Source organism: Lithobates pipiens, unplaced genomic scaffold, assembly GCF_037356315.1.
Source record: "Lithobates pipiens isolate NorthernLeopardFrog02 unplaced genomic scaffold, aLitPip1_a1.2 Scaffold_8, whole genome shotgun sequence".
Taxonomy (NCBI): Eukaryota; Metazoa; Chordata; class Amphibia; order Anura; family Ranidae; genus Lithobates; species Lithobates pipiens.
The window spans coordinates 510,317,468-510,342,064 of record NW_027507903.1 but is presented as its reverse complement, the minus strand read 5'-3'; the positions used below and the strand labels follow the sequence as shown (position 1 = coordinate 510,342,064).

The window sequence follows — 24,597 nt, the reverse complement described above, 5'->3', positions numbered from 1 at the left end:
TGGCTACACTTCCAAGGATCTATAGGGATTAGTCAGTTACATGCTGGAGATGCTCCCAAATGCATGCAAACTTTATACATATATTCTGAGGTTGCCCAGCTATTAAATTATATTGGCAGGATGTAATTGTGTATGTCAAATCACTTAGCACCACTGCACTTAACTCTTTCATAAACATCTATTTATTTTTACACATTTGAATTGGATGATTTTGTATTTCCCCATCATCCATTTCCACTTATTTAACACATATTTAGTCTTCTCCTATTTCCCAATCATTCATGTATATCTTATTCACACACATTTTCAGCAATCAGCTATATTCATTCAACACGTTCAATCCAACACTCAGTGTCCTGCTTTTTTTTTTTTTTTTTTTTTTTTTTGTGACCCGTCACACTTTTCTCTTTCGCAGATTTGGGTAACACACATATACATTTAGTACCTAGTGGACCTGTGTTGAGGATGTCTGTTTCGGTTCCCCCTGGCCTGCCCCCTGACATTGTTGGGGGATGGTCTGAACCCTGCCTCAACCCCGGATGAGACGGTTTTATCCCAGCTCTAACAGTTCCCATTGCTGGAAGTTCTGCCCAATCTTTGGGCTACTTTGTAAGTCACTTTATCAATCAAGTGGACCAATTTGATACTTTCTTTATTTAACTGAGGTTCCGCCTATATTAACATTTGTCATATTTATTTGCTTTTTTAGTAAAAACATGCATCCCACCCCTGATGACTGGCAAGAAGCCAAGAAACGCGTCGGGTTCTCAAACTAAGGATGCCTACCTAAGCTTATTTTAATCCTTGATAATATCAACTTTTGTCTTATTGAGTTTGCACTCGTTCATGTGATTTTATGATTTTTGATTTATGCATTTCTGTTATGAACTGCATCCATGTATGTCCATTGATTTGTCTATACTTCGAGATTCTCTGATTACTATTATGAAAATATATTGAGTGTATATCCATATTTATATTATATTACTGTACTACTATTGTATGCATTCCGATCTTGGACAACCCCTAGTGGCTATTGATTATAAATTAAATCTAAATCATTTTATTCACATGTATTCATACATTGTTATTTTCAATTGACATGCTTCGTTTAAAGTCCCACTTGTTCCCCTTTTCTTTTTACATCTATTTATTAGATTTGGCTGATAATTTGACAATCACCATAGAGATTGGGACATTGCTCAAATTATTGTTCCTGCTAAAAAGCTCAATATTTTGTCCTGGGAAAAAAACAATGCAAATAGGTGTATTTTTCAAGTTTGACAAAAACTGGAGCTTCTGGATAAACTCCATTGCTACTGTCTCAGAGTAAATATGTGTGGTAAATATGGAAGGGTACAAACTTTATAACACCTCACAACAAGACTGGTACCTGGATCCTTGGCTCTCCCTGGAATGTTGTACCCCAAATCTGTGGGAAATGTTTCACCAAAGGATGGGACCTGTATAATTTCTGGTGTACATGGGCCCTATAGGAATGATCTTGTTATTTCTAGTTTTTCAGCATGATCAGTTCTTGTATCATATTTATCAAATCTGTTGTTTTAAATGTTATTTTAAATCTGCTGTTATTGGGAGTGCCATGGCCCCAGTCATACCTATTGATGAGCCATAATCTTAGTGCACCCCAAAGGACTGCTGCTCATCAGTTCTAGCTAAATGCATTGGAGTCAAAAGGGAAGGTGAAATCAAGGTTGTTCTTGGTGATGTATAACTAGTTGCGGATTTTGGGCACAATTACACCATAATTGTTGGCTGTGATTAAATGAAGCTAGCATTACATGAAAGAAACAGGCAGCTCTAGCTGTCAAAGAAATAGTGTTTATAAACAAAACTTCTCCAGGCCATACAAGGATACAAAGTTATATATTGTAACATTTGTATCTTTCTGTTCATTCATCTGCAGATCAAAGACAGGGTTAGGCAAACTTTGGAGCACAATGTGCCGAAAAATGTTTTCAAAGAAATTGAGCGTGCTGATTTTATAACAAGAAAATGTTAACTTCACACTCTCAATCACGGAAATAATTTTTATAAAGTAAATGCTGTAAACTACTTTAGTAGTGAGAAATTTACATCCTGCACTCTCACGCCTCAGATCAGCCCCAATTCCTACAACTCCACATCTCAGATCAGCCCCAATTCCTACAACTCCACATCTCAGATCAGCCCCAATTCATGCACCTTAACAGCTCAGTTCACTGTCCCCCCTTCAAATCTGTTTCATCACTGTAACCCCTGCTCTTCTGCCCCACCAGTCTAAAACCCTGCACATCTGCCCCACCACTGTACTACCCTGCACATCTGCCCCGCTACTGTAACCCCCTTGCACATCTGCCCCACTTCTGAAACTCCTTGCACATCTGCCCCACCACTGTACTACTCTGCACATCTGCCACACCACTGTACTATCTTGCACATCTTGGCACATGTTGGCTTGTATGTGATGTATGTGATGTCGCATACAAGCATCTGGAATGGACATGCAATGATGAGCTCAGGTCAGGGACATTTTCTGAAAGCAGTGGGCCTGTGTGCAGGATCATAGGTTGGACCCAGGCAGCTGAGAAAAAGTGGTTGGGTGTGATTTTCATTGCCCTGAATACTGGCTGTGGCTTAAAGGAACACAGAGTGCAGGGGTTCAGTAGTAAGTGACACAAAGGTTCAGGAATAATTTAAACAAAGTTCCCAGAAACTCAACAGTAATTCCACAAACTGTCACCTGATTGTGGTTTTCTCAATCACAGTGAAATCCCTTCTTTATGAGATTAGAAGTGGCAACCAAGCGAGTCATTTTCCTCCAGATGGTGGACAGGGCTAGCAGGACTGTGATTGGCTTTAGCAGTGGCCAATGGCAGTCCTCCTCCTCCTGTAAACAGGAACTGCCCCCCCCCCCCCAAACACAACTGCAACTAATCTCTTCCACATCACAAAAGCTGATACCGCAAAGACCTTGGATACCTTCAGGAAGCATGTCTCACTGCATTGTGGTGACCAGGAGAGAACCTCAGCACGGAGCCAATCAAAAGAGGGGTTGTGCCTCTGTAACCAAGGATAACCAATAACCAGCGGAAATCTGGGTGAGGAAATAACTTGGAATTGGATTATCTCATGGTGAAGAGCCCCTACGGCCATGGACAATGGAACCGTCTCATGAGTGACATGGGCAGGCTGTAAAGGTCTCCCGTCAAGAGCCTCAATGGCAAGTGGAGTGTCACGCAGCTGCAGCGGCATCGAGTGCTGCGAAACAAATGCAACATCAATGAACAAGCCTGCAGCCCAGAGTCAATTAGAGCCTGTATCTCGATGGACGACTCAGCCCAAGAAAGGGTGACCAAAACCAGGAGCTTATCCTCCTGGATAACTGGGGACGAAACAATGCCACCTAAGATCTGTCCATGACAGGACCTCAAGGTTCGGGCGTTCCCTGGACGGGTAGGACAAGACTTCAAAAAGTGACCTGCCTGGCCACAACAAAGGCACAATCTCTCCCTCCTCCTAAAGGCTCTCTCATCCGCAGAGAGACGCGTGAAGCCCAGGTGCATGGGTTCATCTTCACTGACCGACTCAGTACCAGTAGGCATGGGAGGTGTGGGAGGCATGGGTGGGACTACAAAGCTTGGAGACAAACGTACAGGAGGCTTCCGCAAGCGCTCCTTAAGAGAAAGTCTGGAGTCAATGAGGATGGCAAACGAGATCAAGCTCTCCAGCTCAGTGGGTATATCTCAGGCTGCTATCTCATCCTTGATGGAATCCGAGAGACCATGAGAAAAAGCAGCCACGAGGGCCTCATTGTTTGAAGCAACCTCTGCTGCCAGAGTATGGAATTCAATGGCGTAGTCGGCAACAGTTCTTGTACTCTGTTTGATGGACATGAGGCACTTGGCAGCAGAAGCGGAGCGTGTGGGAACGTCAAAAACCCTTTTAAAGGAGGCCACAAACTGAGGGTAACTCAAGACAACAGGTTTTTGCGTCTCCCATAGAGGGTTAGCCCAGGCCAAGGCTTTCTCAGAAAGCAAAGATATCACAAACCCTACTTTGCTTCTGTCCTGTGTGGGAAACACCTGGGGCAGCATTTCAAAGTATATCTCGACCTGATTGAGAAACCCTCTGCATTGAACTGGATCGCCCCCAAATCGCTGGGGAAGCGGAGCAGAACCAGACATACCTCTTATAGAGGTAATACTCGAGGCGGGTGCCTACACAGAGACTGGCGCAGCAGCAGGGACAGCCTGCGACTCAGGTTGTACCGGAGCAGCCACCGTGGGGGATTCCAGGTGAGCCGTGAGATTCAGGAGCGTTTGTAATGCCAAGGCAAACTGATCCATGTGGTGATCTTGCTCATCCAATCTGGAAAAAATATTACCAACAAGTGGATTGACTGTATCTTCTGAATTCATGGCCTTTGCGTACTGTCAGAAACCATGAAACAGACTGAGGCAGAAGTACAATCAAATCACTCTTGTTTATTAATAAAAATAAAAGTTAAATAGAAAAAAGCGTAGTCAAAAAGCGTTGTCCCCATTGAAAGATTTTCCCTCTATTACTTTTCTGGGGACAACCCAACATTTGGTATTTTCTTTTACTTTATGTTTCAATGATAAAGATAAACAGGAAAAAAGAGAGGGCAAATCTCCCAATGAGGGAGCACAGGCAGCAATAAAAACTGACAGGTGTTCTAATCCCTCTCAACTTTGTTCAAAAGTAAAAAAAAGAATTTGCCTTTAGATGTACTTTAACTATTAATATTTAAACAGTTTATGTTTGCTAATATGTTCACATATTTAACATATATTTACACATTTCCCATTTAAAAAAGTACAAAAAAAAAAAAAAAAGCTTTAATTCAGTCATAAATGTTTTCTACAGAATCAAAACTGTATTGTCTTTTTAAACAGGACAAATTACAAAATAAATTTGACACCTTCTAGGTGCAGTAATACTATTTATTTTTGAACTAGCAATGCTCAAAAAAAGGAAAAAGTGCATTTTTTGTTTTCTTGTGTTTTTATCATACGGACCGCCTGCCGTTGTTTTATGTCGCTACTTTGAAGAGGAATACCGTTGTTATGGCAGCAGCTAGCTGCCATAACCCCAGTATCCTCTTCTTCAGCGGGAAGTCCACTTCAAGATTAAAGTGGTCTCTGCGGCGGATTAGCCGCAAAATCACTTTTATCGGTGGCGGGAGAGGGCCCTCGCCCGCCTCTCTCCGGTGTCCTCCACCGCTTACCGGAGCCGTCGGCAGCAGCGGAGGCGATTGTGTCCTGCTCCTGGCTTGACATGGAGACGAGTGAGGGGAAGATGGCCCCCACCTGTCTCCACACCACTGCAGGACGGAAGCACCATTAAAACGTCACTTCCACCCATAGATCTTAAAGGGACTTTTTTTTTCTTGTCAAATGACATACATTTTTTATTTATTTTTATTGCATTTTCGTGTAAATATGAGATTTGAGGTCTTTTTGACCCCATGTCTCATATTTAAGAGGTCATGTCATTTTTTTTTAAAAGAACAGTGTAAAAAATAAAAAATAAAAGGTAAAATAAATAATATATATTTTTTTTAATGCGCCCTGTCCCGCTGAGCTTGCATGCAGAAGCAAGCGCATATGTGAGCGGCAGCCGCATATGAAAACGGTGTTCAAACCACACATGTGAGGTATCACCGGAATCATTAGATCGGGAGCAATCATTATAACCCTAGACCTCCTCTGTAAATCTAAACATGCAACCTGTAGAATTTTTTAAACATCGCCTTTGGAGATTTTTAAGGGTAAAAGTTTGTCACCATTCCACGACCGGGTGCAATTTTGAAGTGTGACATTTTGGGTATCAATTTACTTGGCGTAACATTATCTTTCACAATATAAAAAAAATTGGGCTAGGTTTACTGTTGTCTTTTTTTTTTAAACTCAAAAAAAATTATTTTTTCCGAAAAAAAGTGCGCTTGTAAGACCGCTGCGCAAATACAGTGTGACAGAAACGACTGCTATTTTATTCTCTAGGATGTTAGAAAAAATATATATAATGTTTGGGGGTTCTAAGTAATTTTCTAGCAAAAAAAATGTTTTTAACTTGTAAAAAACAAATCTCAGAAAGAGGCCTGGTCCTTAGATGGTTAAAGCGGTTGTATACCCCACATTTATTTATTTTTCCTGACCTGTAAGGGAAAACGCATAATGAGCTAGTATGCACCGCATACTAGCTCATTATGAAACACTTACCTTAGAATGAGGCCCTGACATCTGGCTCGATCCACGCCGAGGGAGCTGACATGTTTCCTCAGCGTTTCTTCCGGGTATCACGGTTCCGGCGCTGTGAGTGGCCCGAGCCGCAATATCGTCACTCCCACACATACGCGTGGGAGATTTCTTTCCGCCAGGGTCCGGCGTCTGCCGGACTTTCAGCCGAGAATCCTCTGTGCACATGCGCCGCATTAGTCAACGGCGCATTGCGAGGGGAATATCTCCTAAACCGTATAGGTTTAGGAGTTTTGTTTTTTTACCTACAGGTAAGCCTTATTATAGGCTTTCCTGTAGGTAAAAGTCATAAAAATGACTATACAACCACTTTAAGGATTGCGGGGGGAAAAAAAAAATTGTTGCAAGACAATTTCATAAAAAGTTTGTCCTTAAACAAAAAAAATGTGTTACCTTGTTATCTTTTTGTCATCTTTAGCACTGACAAAGTCATTGAATAAACAGGTCCATAACAAAAATGTAAAAATTGCTCTGGCCCATAGGGGTGAACAGGTGTGAGAGACAAAGTGGTTAAAGAGCGCAATGATAGCCCCTAAGGGTTCCTGCTGTTGCTTTTAGCAAACCTGAACCTATTCTTGTACCAAAAACATCTTCTCATTAATCTCTTGATTTTATTTTTCCTTATAGAAAGAAAAAACATTTAGGTGACTGTTCCCAAATATCGATTCAATACACAAATACAAACGCTAAGGGGCATATTTACAAAGTAGCGGATCTGACATTCAAAAACATTCACAGCATCTTCCTGGTGTATGTGTTTTCAATGACAGTGATTGATTCACTACCAGTAAATGTTTGGTGAAAGTCACAGTTACTGCTTTATAAATATGGCCCATGAAGAAATCTAAACCACCCTAAAACACCCCAAAACACACCCTCTAAATTTAAAAAATGTTATAAAATAAAAAAGTAGTGGGTCAGTTTTAATTTTGAAGCACATTTTGTCAACTCAGTTTAGAGTCTCCTCTTATATCTCAACTTAAAGCGGGAGTCCACCGGGACTCCGCGTTTTTTTTTTTTTTTTAAAAGCCAGCAGCTACAAATACTGCAGCTGCTGACTTTTAAATAGTGACACTTACCTGTCCAGCGCGCCCGCGATGTCGGCACCCGAAGCCGATCGCTCGCTCGTGCCGCCATCTTGGGTATGGGAATCAGGAAATGGAGCCTTTCGGCTTCATTTCCCGGTTCCCTACTGCGCATGCGCGAGCCGCGCGGCGCAATCCGGACGGTCCCCGCTGCCTCTGGGAGCTGTGTGTTTCCCAGCAGGCAGCGGGGCACTTGCTGAAGGGGCGGGCGCTTGCGGAAAGGGGCGTAACGTACGCCCCTTTCCGCAGAGAGCTAGCCCGGAAGTGGGTGCAGTTACCTGGATTATCCAGGTAACTGCACCCCCCTCCCCCCTGAAAGGTGCCGATTGTGGCGCCGGAGGGGGGGGGGATTCCGATGAGCGGAGGTCCATTTTAGGGTGGACCTCCGCTTTAACCGGTTAGAGTCTTACACCTCCCAGATCAGGGTATTTCTATGGCAAGTACAGCAGGTGTTTAGGACCAGTCATGGACAGGAAGCCTGTACAAACCTATGACAGGCTGATAATGTCTGTGGCTATCCACAACTGTTTGTGTAGAGTGATTACTTGTGGTTAGAGATGGATGTGCATCCCTGGAGGGAGACATTTCATGTCCAGGGGAGCAGATACGTCTCTGCTGGTAATCGTTTCTTGTGAAATTACATATGAACAGCTGTGGATATTAGCCTTTAATTGATTTGTATAGGCTTCCTCTCTGTGGCAGATAGTAAACACTTGGCTGCACCCACCTCAGAGATTTACTATATTACCAAAAATATTGGGGTGCCTGCCTTTACACACAAATGAACTTTAATGGCATCCCTGTCTTAGTCCGTAGGGTTCAATATTGAGTTGGCCCATCCTTTGCAGCTATAACAGCTTCAACTCTTCTGGGAAGGCTGTCCACAAGTTTTAGGAGTGTGTCTATGGGAATATTTGACTATTCATACAGAATCGCATTTGTGAGGTCAGGCATTGATGTGGACGAGAAGACCTGGCTCGCAGTCTCCGCTCTAATTCATCCCAAAGGTGTTCTATCGGGTTGAGGACCTATAGGTAAAATGTGGTTATGCCCAAGACATAATAAACGGTGAATGTTGTTGAATAATAATAATAATCCAAAAAGTGTATATGAATAAAGGTCATGAAATCCAACACAGGTGTGATATTAGATAACACACATCCACTTAGGAATGTCCATAAACCAAAGTCCATGAAGCAAGTGTGCATAAGGGGTAAAAAACAGTGATGATTCCTCCACCGCAACCTGAGTGTAAACACCACATAAAATGTGCGCTTACCATAAGGCAAGTTAGATGAGCTTGCGGCCAATTACCCGCCCAGGACCTTTATCCAAGAGTGGAAACCGTTGCCTCCATATGAGGATATAGCCAGCAAACAGACCGGATACCCCAAACAGGCATGTCCCATACAGAGTGGTCAGATGTTACCCAGAATGAAAAAAGAACTCACCATAACATAATTCCGATAAGACATCATTTAATAGAAAGGTAAAATTTACACTTACAGCATAGAAGGTTAAAAACAGCAAAATAGTCAGCCGGCTGTGTGAACGTACATCTGCTTAGACAGATACACGTGATGACGTCAGCACGTCAACTCCTCCTGATGCACATTTCTTCATATCTCTAGTCATTCATCCCAGACAACGCCATTTTATGATGAAACACGTGTCTGGAGGAGTTGACGTGCTGATGTCATAGCGTGTATCTGTCTAAGCGGACGGGCGTTCGCACAGTCGGCTGGCTATTTTGCTGTTTTTAACCTTCTATGCTGTAAGTGTAAATTTTACCTTTCTGTTAAATTATGTCTTATTGGAATTATGCTATGGTGAGTTCCTTTTTCATTCTGGGTAACATCTGACCACTCTGTATAGGACCTGCCTGTTTGGGGCATCCAGGCTGTTTGCTGGCTATATTCTCATATGGTTTACTTGAAGGCACTGGTTTCCACTCTTGGATAAAGGCCCTGGCCGGTAGGGATGAGCCGAACACCCCCCGGTTCGGTTCGCACCAGAACTTTCGAACGGACCCCGCGTTCGAAACGAACGTTAGAACCCCATTGAAGTCTATGGGACTCGAACGTTCGAAATGGAAAGTGCTAATTTTAACGGCTAATATGCAAGATACTATCCTAAAAAGGGTTTGGGGACCTGACTCCTGCCTCAGGGGACATGGGTCAATGCAAAAAAAGGTTTTAAAAACTGCAGTTTTGGCGGGAGCACTGATTTTAATGACGATTAATGTGAAAAAAAAAGTGAAATATTCCTTTAAATATGGTGCCTGGGGGGTGTCTGTAGTATGCCTGTGAAGTGCCACGTGTTTCCCGTGTTTAGAACAGTCCCTGCACAAAATGACATTAAACGGAAATAACACCATTTAAAACTGCTTGCGGTTTTAATGTTATATCTGGTTCCTGCAATATGGTTGAAAATCATTCAGAAAAATGGCATGGGTAGCCCTCCCTGCCCATTACCAGCCTATTTGGGTCTTGTACGCATATTAAGGGGAACCCCGTACCCATATTAAAAAAAGGAAATGCGTGTGGCCCCCAGGCCCTATATACTCAGAACAGCAGTATACAGGCGGTGCAAACAAGACAGGGACTGTGTAGGTTTGTTGTGTTAAGTTGAATCTGTTTGTAATTTTCAACTGGTACATTTTTAAAGTGTAGCTCCAGTCAAAAAAAACTATTTTTAAGCTTTTTGGAAAACATAGGGAAGGGTTATCAGCCCTGTATAATTTGTTTTGTCGTCCATCTTTTTTCATCTCACTTGCTGCTGTCTGATGTTTGTAAGTAGGAGATGTTTGTAAGTTGGATGTTTGAAAGTAGGGGCCTGCCCTATATGCTCTGCAGAAATGGCGGAACAAGGTGTTGGTTTTGCAACAACATTGTAAGCCCTGAAAGTGACTCTTGGTGGGCGCTGGAGCGCCCTGCTGTGAACGATTATATCAAGAATTGTAATTACATGCCATTGTTGAACAGTGGTAGAAAAATTGACCTTTGGTGGTTGTGGTGCTGGTGCCACAACACTATAAGTCCTCACCGTTACTCTGGGTGGGCACAGGAAGGGGCCCTCCTGTGAAATATTATATCAAGAATTGTAATTACATGTCCCTGTTAAACAGGGGCAGAAAAATTGGGCCTTAGGCACTGGTGCCATCACACTGCAACCTCTGCCATATACTCTAGTTTTATTGCAGGAATTAGCCCTGCTGCAAAGCATTGCATCAAAAATTGTACTTAAACGCCCCTGTTAAACAGGGGCAGAAAAATTGGGCCTTAGGCACTGGTGCTGGTGCCATCACACTGCAACCTCTGCCATATACTCTAGTTTTATTGCAGGAATTAGCCCTGCTGCAAAGCATTGCATCAAAAATTGTACTTAAACGCCCCTGTTAATCAGGGGCAGAAAAATTGGGCCTTAGGCACTGGTGCTGGTGCCACCACACTCCAACCTCTGACATATACTCTAGTTTTATTGCAGGAATTAGCCCTGCTGCAAAGCATTGCATCAAAAATTGTACTTAAACGCCCCTGTTAAACAGGGGCAGAAAAATTGGGCCTTAGGCACTGGTGCTGGTGCCACCACACTCCAACCTCTGCCATATACTCTAGTTTTATTGCAGGAATTAGCCCTGCTGCAAAGCATTGCATCAAAAATTGTAATTAAACGCCCCTGTTAAACAGGGGCAGAAAAATTGGGCTGCTGGCATCACCCAGAACCAAAAATGTTCTTCCAACATATCAGCGGAGGAGGAAGAGGATAGACAATCAACATAACAGGACAGTCACTCAGCATCAGCATAGGCAGTCTTGAAGGGATGTGGTATTTCAAAAAAAATTATTCGGTTACATCAGCTTCAGGTGCTTGGTAGCTGTGGGTGATCCAAGACTGATTCATCTTGATGAAGGTCAGTCGATCAACTGATTCGGTGGACAGGCGCACCCTGTGATCGGTAACAAAGCCACCAGCAGCACTGAAGGTGCGTTCCGAAAGAACGCTGGATGCAGGACAGGCCAGTAGCTCAATTGCATACTGTGCAAGCTCTGGCCAGTGATCCATCCTCAAGACCCAGTAAGCCAGAGGATTTTCAGTGGGAAAGGTGTCCAAGTCTGACCTTGCCCCTAGGTATTCCTGCACCATGTAAATTAGATGCTGGCGATGGGTGCTGGAACCAATCATACCTTGGGGCTGCGGACTAAAAAATTGTCTGAAAGCATCAGTCAGACGGCCACCTTCTCCACCACTCCTTCTGACTGATGCCTCAGCAACACGTTGTCCAGGACCAGGAGTTTGTGACCTCCCAGTCTCTGGGAACGCGTTGCACAGAGCTTTCTGCAAGGCCTCCCGGAGATGTCTCATCCTCTGCTCCCTCTGCGATGGCAAGATAAGGTCGGCAACCTTACCCTTGTACCGTGGATCAAGGAGAGTGGCCAGCCAGTAATGGTCCCTCTCCTTGATCCGAAGAATACGAGGATCCTTCCGCAGGCTTTGCAGGATCAGGGAGGCCATGCAGCGTAGGTTAGCTGAGGCATTCGGTCCGGAGTCCTCTGGGACACTAAGGACAACATGTTCCGCAGCTACCTCCTCCCAGCCACGTACAAGTCCACGTGTTTCTTGGGACTGTAAATCATCCCTATAAGACTGCTGCTGCTGATGCTGATGCTGAGTGCCAGCCTCCACCTCCATGCTGACACAATCATCCTCCTCCTCCTCTTCCTCCTCCTCACCCTCTTCCTGTGTGATGGGTGGCACAGCAGGAACACTGTCTGGATAAAGGGGGCCTTGAGAGGCAAGGAAGTCCTCCTCTTCCTGCCTCTGTTCTGCCTCAAGTGCCCTGTCCATTATTCCATGCAGCGTATGCTCCAAGAGGTGGACAAGAGGTACAGTGTCACTGATGCATGCACTGTCACTGCTCACCATCCTTGTGGCCTCCTCAAACGGTGACAGGACAGTGCATGCATCCCTGATCATGCCCCACTGGCGTGGTGAGAAAAAACCAAGCTCCCCTGACCCTGTCCTGGTGCCGTAGTCGCACAGGTACTCATTGATGGCCCTCTGCTGCGTGTGCAGCCGCTGCAGCATGGCCAATGTTGAGTTCCATCTGGTGGGCATGTCACATATAAGGCGGTTCTTGGGCAGGTTCAACTCCTTTTGGAGCTCAGCCAGCCGAGCACAGGCATTAAATGATCGGCGGAAATGCACACAGACTTTCCTGGCCTGCTTCAGGACATCATGTAAGCCGGGGTACCTGCCCAAGAACCGCTGCACCACCAGGTTAAGGACGTGAGCTACACAGGGCACATGGGTCAGTTGTCCCTGTCGGAGGGCGGAGAGGAGGTTGGTGCCATTGTCACAAACCACCATTCCTGGCTTAAGCTGGCGTGGCGTCAACCACCTCTCGGCCTGCCCCTGCAGAGCTGACAAAACATCCGCCCCAGTGTGGCTCCTGTCCCCCAAACAAACCAGCGCAAGCACGGCATGGCATCGTTTTGCCTGCGTACTTGCGTAGCCCCTGGAACGCCTACGGAGCACCGCTGGTTCTGAGGACAGAGCACTGGAAGAGGCCATGGAGGAAGAAGAAGAGGAGGGGGTGGAGGAGAGAGGTGTGTCACAACCAATAGTAGCATTTTGGAGGCGTGGTGGCGGAACAACCTCCAACACTACTGCACCTTGTCCTGCATCCTTCCCAGCAGCCAGAAGAGTGACCCAATGGGCCGTGAAAGACAGGTAACGTCCCTGTCCATGCCTGCTGGACCATGAGTCAGCGGTAATATGCACCTTACCGCTGACCGCCCTGTCCAGCGAGGCAAGGTCATTGCCTTCCACATGACGGTAGAGAGCCGGAATCGCCTTCCGTGAGAAAAAGTGGCGTTTGGGGACCTGCCACTAAGGAACCGCACATTGTACAAACTCACGGAAGGGGGCCGAGTCTACCAACTGAAAAGGCAGCAGTTGAAGTGCTAGCAATTTAGCCAAGCTAGCATTCAACCGCTGGGCATGTGGATGGCTGGGAGTAAACTTCTTCTGCCGGTCCAGCAGCTGGGGCAGGGACATTTGCCTGCTATAATCGGATGTGGATGTACCACTAGCAGAGTTCCCGGAAGCACTTGGCTGTGACACACCTAATTCTACACCTTCATTCCTCTCAGAGCAGGTTTCAGAGAGGACTGAAGGTCTAGTGGGGTTGGAGATGCCAGCTGATGAGGAGCAAGGAGAGGTCCGCTTTGTTCTTTGGTGTGGGTCTTTGAGGTATGCTTGCCAACGAGCTGCATGGCAGGTCAACATATGTCTGGTCAAGCATGTGGTGCCCAAGCGGCTGATGTTTTGGCCACGTGAGATACGCTTGAGACATATGTTGCAAATAGCAGCGGTGCGATCTGATGCACTCGTCTCAAAAAAGGCCCACACCAAAGAACTTTTAGAATAACGCGCAGAGGAAGCGCTCTGCGCAGGCGGAGCTCTGCGGTGTGATTCAGTCGGTGTGCTGCCCCTAAGCTGACCCCCGGAGGGCATCCTGCCTCGTTGGACATGTGCCTCCTCCTCCTCCTCCTCCTCCCTCCTTCCAGGCACTCACGTGGAGTCAGTGCCCTCATCATCCCCTCCCTCTTCATCGCTGTAGCAAACCTGGCAGTATGCTGCAGCTTGTGGAACATGACTGCCAGATTGCTGTCCTTCTTGAGCATCCCCTCTCTCTGCGCTCACGCTACTGCCTTCCTCTAGCTGAGTGTCATCATCAGAGCCCACCAAACACTGGGCATCCTCCTGGAGCATGTACCCAACACTGTGCTCAAAGAGTTCAGGAGACTCCTCAGGAGGACGTGGTGGGTCTAGGGAAGGAGTCCCTGATGATGACATTGAGAGGAGGGAAGACGATGTGTTGGCAGCTGCTTTGCTACTACCCTGAGACTGGGTGAGAGAGGATGAGGAGGATGAAGAGGGCTTGGTCATCCACTCTACCAAGTCGTTGGCATGTTGTGGTTCAACATGTCCAGCTGCAGAAAAGAAGGACAAGCATGTCCCATGGCCACGTGCTGATGACAATGCACCGCGTCCACGACCAGCACTGTTGTCTCTAGACACAGAGCCTGCTTGCCCTCTTTTATCGGCTCGCGCCAGTCTGCCTCTCCTTGCTGGCCTTCCAGACATGGTAATGGCCTGAAGGGAGTTGGGTAAAACAGTAGTTGGGTAGTTTATATTGTGCTGGAGGCACACAACACCCACTAACTCCTGCAGATGCCTTTTTTATAGAACAGCAGAGATAAAGGGGTATATACAGATGTATACTGTGCTGTGCTGGAAGCACACACAACTTCCAATAACTCCTGCAGATGACAATTGGGCCCAAATAGAGAACAGCTATGTAGGTGGATTATAGCGGTATGTACTGGGTACAGAGCACGCAGACAGCACGCACTATCTCCTGACACTACTGACTGCAAGCTCTATTATTAAAGATGGACCACTAGCTATATAGGTGAGGTGAATATCACGGTGTATACTGCGGTCAGGGCACGCAGACAATAACCAGAAAACAGCAGAGTTAAAGGGGTATATACAGATGTATACTGTGCTGTGCTGGAAGCACACACAACTTCCAATAACTCCTGCAGATGACAATTGGGCCCAAATAGAGAACAGCTATGTAGGTGGATTATAGCGGTATGTACTGGGTACAGAGCACGCAGACAGCACGCACTATCTCCTGACACTACTGACTGCAAGCTCTATTATTAAAGATGGACCACTAGCTATATAGGTGAGGTGAATATCACGGTGTATACTGCGTTCAGGGCACGCAGACAATAACCAGAAAACAGCAGAGTTAAAGGGGTATATACAGATGTATACTGTGCTGTGCTGGAAGCACACACAACTTCCAATAACTCCTGCAGATGACAATTGGGCCCAAATAGAGAACAGCTATGTAGGTGGATTATAGCGGTATGTACTGGGTACAGAGCACGCAGACAGCACGCACTATCTCCTGACACTACTGACTGCAAGCTCTATTATTAAAGATGGACCACTAGCTATATAGGTGAGGTGAATATCACGGTGTATACTGCGGTCAGGGCACGCAGACAATAACCAGAAAACAGCAGAGTTAAAGGGGTATATACAGATGTATACTGTGCTGTGCTGGAAGCACACACAACTTCCAATAACTCCTGCAGATGACAATTGGGCCCAAATAGAGAACAGCTATGTAGGTGGATTATAGCGGTATGTACTGGGTACAGAGCACGCAGACAGCACGCACTATCTCCTAACACTACTGACTGCAAGCTCTATTATTAAAGCTAGATCACTAGCTATATAGGTGAGGTGAATATAGTGGTGTATACTGCGGTCAGGGCACAGACAATAACCACTACACAAGAGCAAGATAGGAAATCAGCCAAAAACGATTGGTGTGTAACTGTGTTGAAGGTACACAGAACACCCACTGCTTCAGATGCCAACACACTACACGAGGCCGCCTCAAAGGCGGCCTTATATAGTGTGGGGCGTGCACTACACAGCCTGAGCTATGATTGGCCACAGGCAGGACGCCCGTGGCCAATCATGGCTCTCCTCGCTGCTGGCGCTGCGATTGGCCAAGCATGCGGGGTCACAGTGCATGCTTGGCCAATCATGAGCCAGCAATGCACTGCGCCATCGCAGTGCATTGTGGGCCACACGAATTTTGCCACGAATGGCCCAAACGTTCGGAATTCGCCGAACGCCCGAACGACCAATGTTCGAGTCGAACGTACGTTCGACTCGAACACGAAGCTCATCCCTACTGGCCGGTAATTGGCTGAAAGCTCATGTAGCTTGCCTTATGGTAAGCGCACATTTTATGTGCTGTCTAGACTCTAGTTACGGTGGAGGGATCGTCACTGTTTTTACAATGCTACCATTTTCCTTATTTTTATAGCACTGATTGCTGCATTAATGACAATGGTCCAAAAATAATGTCAAAAGTGTCTGATGTGTCCGCCATAATGTTGCAGTCACAATAAAAATTGCATTACTAATAAAAAAAATGAATAATAAGAATGTCATCAAACTATCCCCTATTTTGCAGACGCTATAATTTTGCGCAAACCAATCAATATACACTTATTGCAATTTTTTTACCAGAAATATGTAGAAGAATACATATCTGCCTAAATTGAGGAAATTTATATATATATATATATATATATATATATATATATATATATATATATATATATATATATATATATATATATATATTTGGGGGATATTTATTATAGCAAAAAGTTAAAAATATAGCTTTTTTTCAAAATTGACGTTCTTTTTTGGTTTATAGCACAAAGAATAAAAACTGCAGAGGTGATCAAATACCACCAAAAGAAAGCTCTATTTGTGGGGAAAAAAGGACAATTTTGTTTGGGTGCATCGTCGCACAAACGCGCAATTGTCAGTTAAAGCGACGCAGTGCCGAATCGCTGCGGTCAGGAAGGGGGTAAAATCTTCCGGGGCTGTAGCGGTTAAACCTTGATGAAAGAGCCATGTAATGAAGACTATACTTGGCCTGGTATGGCAACATTTTACTTTATTTCAGATACATGAAACAATGTGACACTCAGCGGTTAAGTGGCAGGCACCCTGAGGTCAAGTGTTCTAGAATTGTCATGTTTCCTTGCAGATGGTTGTAGCTGATGTTTCAGCAAGGCAAATATCAGGTTTCTTGTGGAAAAGTTTTCTCAGGTGAACAAGCTTCACAGTCATCAAATAAACAGAACTGAATCCCAACTCTAGTCAAAACTTTTTATTTTTCTTTCAATACAGTTTTGGGGGGAGGGGGTTATTGCTGACTGTTAAACTGTCAGCTTTAAAAAAAAAAAAAAAAAAAAACAGATTGCCTGATCCACACAAGCAGAATACACTGGTCAGTGATGCAGCATATGGGCAGCATGGGCTAATCAAATGAGCATTTTACAACATTCCCACTCGAGAGAAGCTGATTGTTCGATCGTCTTCTTTCTAGTAGGAATGGACATAGATGGAATGAAATTTGGCAAGTCCCTGCTGAACCATTCGAATTTCAATCTTTCTATGGCCAGCCTAATTCTGCTGAAGAGATTCTGCTTATTTGTCCTGGTACCCATTGTCATTGCAACAGAAAGTGATGGGAAATTCAAAATTGTGCAGTAGTCCCCAGGGCCGTCTTTAATATTGATTGGACCCTGGGCAAAAATTTTCTTAGGGCCCCCCTCCCCCCATGCAATTTCCCTCTCCACCTTCTCTGGGACATACAATAAATAGCAGCTAGACTTAAAATCAGTTTACTGTATCAGATCAGGCAGCGATTGCGATTGGTTGCCAGAGGTTACAGCATATCATTACTCTTTACTGACTGGTTGCTAGAGGTTACAGCACTCCTTAAGGCTCACTGATTAGTTGCTAGAGGTTACAGCACATTTCTGCTTGTTGGTTGGCTGCTAGAGATTGCTGTACAGTAATACTGCTCACTGGTTGCTATAGGTTACAGCACATCTTCTCCTCACTGCAGGGGGGCATGATATACCTATGAATGCTGCCTTTATTTACATATCAATGCAGTTGGCCTCGGCTATTTACATATGCATGTCAGTGCTATTTACATATGAATGCCAGTATTTACATGTAAACACAGGTCTGCAGGTGAGTCATCTGTACACAACAATAGGGCAGAGCTGGGCAGCATTAGTAGCAGCACAGGACTAAAACTTCAAGGGACAAGGGAATGTAAACCAGGATAGTTGGCAAGTATGAGGCAGCTGCTTTGGGCCCCACAACAATGACAGGGCCCAGGGCAGCTGCCCCTTTTGCCCTGCCTTAAAGACGGCCCTGGTAGTCACCAAGGAAGTGCAGAGAAATCTTGTAATTTGGATTCCTGTTTCACTGAAGATTATGAGGGCTCGCTTCTCACTTTGGAAAGATTGCCTCTTTCTTCTTGCTGTGTCTGAGGTCCCTCCAAAAGGACACAGACCATAAAAAAAAAGATCTGGGTTCTTACCATTTTGTATGCTATCCAAACATAAAGAAGGCTATAGATATCATTTAAATTAATCTTAAATTGGGTTGGTTTTAGTGTGCTGCAAGCTTAGATTTTCCCATATTGAGGAAAAAGCATTTCCTGTGAAACCCAACACTTGTCTAAAAAAAGTGAATCTCATCCTAAAACTGTTTCTAGATCTCATCAGTATTTGTTCAAAAACCGATCACATTCAAATCATTTGGATATGCTAGTCTTTCTATCATCACTCCGACATAGCGATTAAAGATTAATGTTGCATCACTTGGAATTGGTGGTAGTCCGTAGTAGTGTAAATCTCTGATTAGCTCCAGCTTTTTAACTGAGATGTAATAAATACCTGAACATGCTACATCTGCAAATTACTTAGCATGCATGTACTTAATATAAAAAAATATATATTTCATTCAAAGTCAGTGCCATTTTTTACCTCTCCTTCTAAAGATACTGCTTTCCAAGCCTTCATACCAACCCAGCAGTTTCAGTACTGTGAGCCACTGGCCTGGAACAAGTATGCAGATTATATTCTAAGTCCGGGAAAAATTAGCAAACCCCAATCCCTCCAACCCCATTCCCATCCATTCACAACCCAAAATAAACTTTTCCTAAGCCTATTTTTCTTACTAAAGTCTGCGGGACCCTCCATGGTGCCCCTTCCAGGTGTACAGATTGGTGATTCACTGCTGTGGTTCATGCTCACTGCTGAACAGTCTTATCACAATCATAATATCATCGCGCCTTGTCATAATGTCACCATGCCACTTTTGGAGTCCTCCAAACCCTTTCAATAGACCCAATGGGATGTGTCCATATAACCAGGCATCAAAGTGAGCACCCACAGAAGAAAAATCCCCGAAGACTTAGGACCCAGTGCATGATATTATACAATTAGCTAGAGGGGGGTATTGCATGGGAAGTGAGTCCCTGGACAACAACTTTAGAAGATCAGACCTTAATTTATTTCACATCCTTATCTGCATAACTGCTTGGGTCAGTGTCTCAGGTAGTGTTACCACCTGTCCAGGATTCAGTTCGGGTTTGGAATCTTGTGTCCGGGTTTCAGTCCGCCTGAAACCCGGACAGATTATTTAGACAGGGCTGTGGTTCCCCAAGTAACTGAGATAGTCACACAAAAATGTGTTACCATCCGGGAGCTGCGGGGCACTGTCTGGGGGCAAGTTTGGCATCACTGTGGGGTGGGGGGGGGTGTGGGGCAATAATGTCAGCAAGAGCAGTTTGGCCACACCCACTGTTCTCGCAGCAATCTGCATTACCACTCTCTTTGAGGCACCCAAAAGGTGTCCAAGGTCTTTTATAATCCTATAGTGTATACTTCGGGGGGGGAAAAGTGCCCTTTAGAGTGTTCAGGTTTGGCTTGAAGAGAAGGTGGCATCCCTAGTCTTAGGAAGCACTGATGCCAGAGACAGCCAGGAATATAGCATTTCCTGAAAGACAGCAGCAACATTCTCCTCCATAATTCTGTATGCTGATGCCGAATTGTTATTTCCCAGGTGCATCTACATGACAAATTAATATGACCTAAAGCTTGTCATAGCTCTTCAGCAAAATTCACAGAGAAATTTTCTCTGCTGTCAGCAAGGCCAATTCAGACCTGGAGATGTCATTAATGTCCTATTTCAGAAGTGTTAGATGTGATACAGAAAGGCATAACAGAATTTCACAGGCTGTTACATTTGAAGGAGGTAGATCATATTTCATGAAATTATCCCTCACTCACAACTCCAGCCTTGTTTTCGGTTTGTCAGTGAAAGCACTAATCAGTCTGCAAAGTGAAATAACAGTTCTTATTCAGTCCCAAAAACTATTGTGAATTGTTGTTGAATTGGCTAGTAGTTTGCTGATAGCGGAAGTGGTGAGAGACATATTAATTAAACCTAAAGAAACCCTAAAGCAGTGATGGCGAACCTTGGCACCCCAGATGTTTTGGAACTACATTTCCCATGATGCTCATCTACACTACAGAATGCATGAGGATCATGGGAAATGTAGTTCCAAAACATCTGGGGTGCCAAGGTTCGCCATCACTGCCCTAAAGTCTGGTTCACTAGGGTGATGCCAGACATTGCATGTGATTTGCACCGCATTACCGTGCAGATCATGTGATGTCTGTGTGATGCAATTTCATTAGAGCTGTTACTGATTAAAATTTTCGTGTTTGATTAATCACATTTTTTTTAATCGACTAATTTCGATTAATTATAACACACACACAGTTCCAACTACTTTTAGCTGATCTCCTTGCATTGCAACTCTGCATTAGTCAGTGGTAAATGTGGTATACACTATATACAATCACCCCACACTAGTTAGTTTCCACAATCCATGACTTAACTTCACAGTTTGCATCAATACGTTTTAAATTCAAACTGTAGCACTTACGTAAGTAATTATTTTTTTCACAGTAGCGTGACAGTCCCTCCACCTCCGGTCTAAGGCCGCGTACACACGAGAGGATTGTCCGTCCAACTTAGTCCGCTGAAACGTGTTTCAGCGGACAGTCCGCTCGTGTGTGGGCTTCAGCGGACTTTTTCAGCGGACAGTCTGGCGGACTAAGTCTTTCGGAATTTCCGTAATATTGTCCGTCCAACTTTGGTTTCAGCGGACAGTCCGCTCGTGAGTAGGCTAGTTGGACGGACTAAGTATGGCGCATGCTCAGAAAGGATTTACACGGCCGAAGGTTGCATTGTAGTGTATTGGACGTCGTATTTCTAGTCCCGTCGTACGTGCTGTACACGTCATCGCGCAAGCTTTCAGCGGACTGTCTGTTCATCGTGTGTGGTCAAGTCCGTTCATTCAAAAGTAGGACGGACTGTCTGTCGGATTGTCTGACGGACTTAGTTGGACGGACAATCCTCTCGTGTGTACGCGGCCTAACTAATCACTCTCTCCTTATGGCATGGACCCCTGTGCAAACAGGTAGTCATGCAAGTGGGTATCAAAAGGGTTAACACGGACCATAAACTTCTCTCACATCTCCTTAGATCTCAGCAAGGTCGCCAGGTCATGGGTAGAAAGAAAAGAAAGAAAGAAAGAAAAAAAAAAAAGAAAGAAAGAAAGAAAGAAAGTGCTCACCGCTTAAATATAAGATTTCATTTTTGTGTTCAAACACAAACTACTCACATAAAGTTGATAAAAACACAGCATGTAAAGCCGACAATCATGTTAGTTCCGTAGGGCAGCAGTGGGTGACGTCATGCGTAGCTCCTTCCCCGTGAGTCTATGAGAACTGAAAACTACAGTCACATTGCTGGATATAAGGATCCTTATACTTGTGTAAAGCTTTATGAATTGAACATCAGGTCACTTTGTTCCTTTGGGACCCAGTGACAGTTTTTCCAGATAGCACAACCGTCCACCACCTCTCTGCTCCGTAAGCCCCAGTTCACAACCTGCATGTGAATTGCACAAGAACCGCAACGCATGCTGTGCAATTCACATGTTATTCAGTGCTGTGCGATTTGAGCCCATTCCTTTTGAATACTCCAATCTCACCAAAAAGCACCAAAAAAATGCAAGCAACTTTTTTGGAGCAGCACTGAAACCGCATTGCATGGTCGTTATATGTGTCATGTGATCCAGTGCAGGCAAACTACACTGCGGGTGTTGTTAACTTCGTATTGACATAGGAGATCACAAACACAGTGTGATTGCAATGCAGCAAGGGATAGCTGTATTTCCTGCACAGCATATGTGTCAACCTAGGCTAAGAGCATTTGCACTGTTGCCCTTATGAACATATGATCTCCCCCATGTGACTGAGCTTGTGCCTGAGAGGCTAATGGGCAGACCAAAGCACTGTATTATGGGGGGATAGTGGTGTCAACAACCCAGAAATTATCTGACACCATACAACATCCAGGGAGCAATCCTGAAGCTAGGAGGTGACAACTGATCAGTACCTACATCTTGCTTGTGGGAGGGCTATTAGGAGGCACTCATGCTTTTCCCCAAATGAACAGATGAAGGCCTCTTGAGCCCCTATAGGGAAAAAGAGCCTTGACTGGTGGGGGCATGGCCAGGTGCTGGACAAGGTGGTTGATGGTCACCAAGGATTGGTGGAAACATGGGGGATGGGCTAGGCCTTAGCTCAGAAAACCCGGTAGGGTTTCCCCCAGGAAATTCTGGGTCTTTTGAAGAAGTGGATGGAAGAGCTCCCGCCCCTTTTTTCTTCTATGATATGTCACAGCTTGCTGTGTTTTTTTTACCTTGCCAGCATTTAAAGTTTAACCGCTTGCCGGCTAGGAGGCACGGCTCTCGTTCTGGGAGGGCGTCATATGACGGCCTCCCATTTAAACAGGGAATGCGCAAGATTGTGCGCACGCATCCCTGTTGCTTCGGTAGCCGCGTGTCACGGAGATGCCGCTTGCCACCGAGGGGGGTGAACAGCCATTGGACAGCCACGTGGTACCGCCCCACTTTGCACGGTGCATGCACGCGATCGGGAACGTGCTGCCCGTGCATGTCGGTGGCACAGTTTTCCCGGAGACACTGCTCATCACCGATTGTGGTAAACAGCCATTGGCCGGCGGCTGTTTACCACGTGATCCTTTCATAGCCGATCACTAAATGTAAACAAAACGCAGTAATGAGATGTTACCGGGTTCTCCTCCTCACAAACCGATCATGTGTGAGAAGGAGATTACGCTAACATCTCTTTACCGCCTACAGTGTACACAAATCACACTGATTGCCCCCCCAATAAAGAGGACCTGTCACCACCCATCAAAGTACCTGTCACAGTTTATCTGTGTACCTGTCACAGTCCATCAGAATACCCGAGTACCTGTCACAGTCCATCAGAGTACCCCAGTACCTGTCACAGTCCATCATAGTACCCAAGTACCTGTCACAGTCCATCAGAGTACCCAAGTACCTGTCACAGTCCATCAGAGAACCCGAGTACCTGTCACAGTCCATCTGAGTACCCGAGTATCTGTCAAGTCCATCAGAATACCCAAGTACCTGTCACAGTCCATCAGAATAACCGAGTACCTGTCACAGTCCATCTGAGTACCCGAGTACCTGTCAGTCCATCTGAGTACTGGAGTACCTGTCACAGTCCATATGAGTACCTGTCACAGTTCATCTGAATACCCGAGTACCTGAGTACCTGTCACAGTCCATATGAGTACCGAGTACCTGAGTAACTATCACCGCCTTTCATAGTACCCAAATACCAGTCACCAGCCCATCCGAGTACCTGTCACCAGGCCATCAGAGTACCTGAGTACCTGTCACCAGGCCATCAGAGTACCCGAGTACCTATCACAGTCCATCAGAGTACCCAAGTACCTGTCACAGTCCATCAGAGTACCCGAGTACCTGTCACAGTCCATCAGAGTACCCGAATACCTGTCACAGTCCAACTGAGTACCCGAGTATCTGTCAAGTCCATCAGAATACCCAAGTACCTGTCAAAATCCATCAGAGTAACTGTGTACCTGTCACAGTTCATCTGAGTACCCGAGTACCTGTCAGTCCATCTGAGTATTGGAGTACCTGTCACAGTCCATATGAGTACCTGTCACAGTTCATCTGAATACCCGAGTACCTGAGTACCTGTCACAGTCCATATGAGTACCGAGTACCTGAGTACCTGTCACCACCCTTCATAGTACCCGAATACCAGTCACCAGCCCATCAGATTACCCGAGTACCTATCTGTAGCCCATCCGAGTACCCAAGTACCTGTCACCAGGCCATCAGAGTACCCGAGTACCTGTCACCAGGCCATCAGAGTAACCGAGTACCTGTCACCAGGCTATCAGAGCAACCATGTACCTGTCACCAGCCCATCAGAGTACCGTGTACCTGTCACCAGCCCATCAGAGTACCCAAGTACCTGTCACCAGCCCATCAGAGTACCCGAGTACCTGTCACCAGCCCATCAGAGTACCGAGTACCTGTCACCAGCCCATCAGAGTACCCGAGTACCTGTCACCAGCCCATCAGAGTACCCCAGTACCTGTCACCAGCCCATCAGAGTACCGAGTACTTGTCACCAGGCCATCAGAGTATCCGAGTACTTGTCACCAGCCCATAAGAGTACCCTAGTATCTGTCACTAGCCCATCAGAGTACCTGTCTGCAGCTCATCAAGTAACCTGAGTACCTGTCTCCAGCCCATCAGAGTACCCATCTGCAGCCCATGCCTCAGAATATACGTTGGGGTGTTT

General features: G+C 45.4%; 1 long non-coding RNA gene across 1 annotated transcript; it reads left to right on the top strand.

Moving 5' to 3' along the window:
- The first annotated feature begins 387 nt into the window (after window positions 1-387).
- Window positions 388-1,070, top strand: LOC143963433 (uncharacterized). The gene is made up of 2 exons (XR_013270961.1): window positions 388-609; window positions 710-1,070. It is a non-coding gene; the product is annotated as an uncharacterized LOC143963433 (long non-coding RNA).
- The last annotated feature ends 23,527 nt before the right edge of the window (window positions 1,071-24,597 follow it).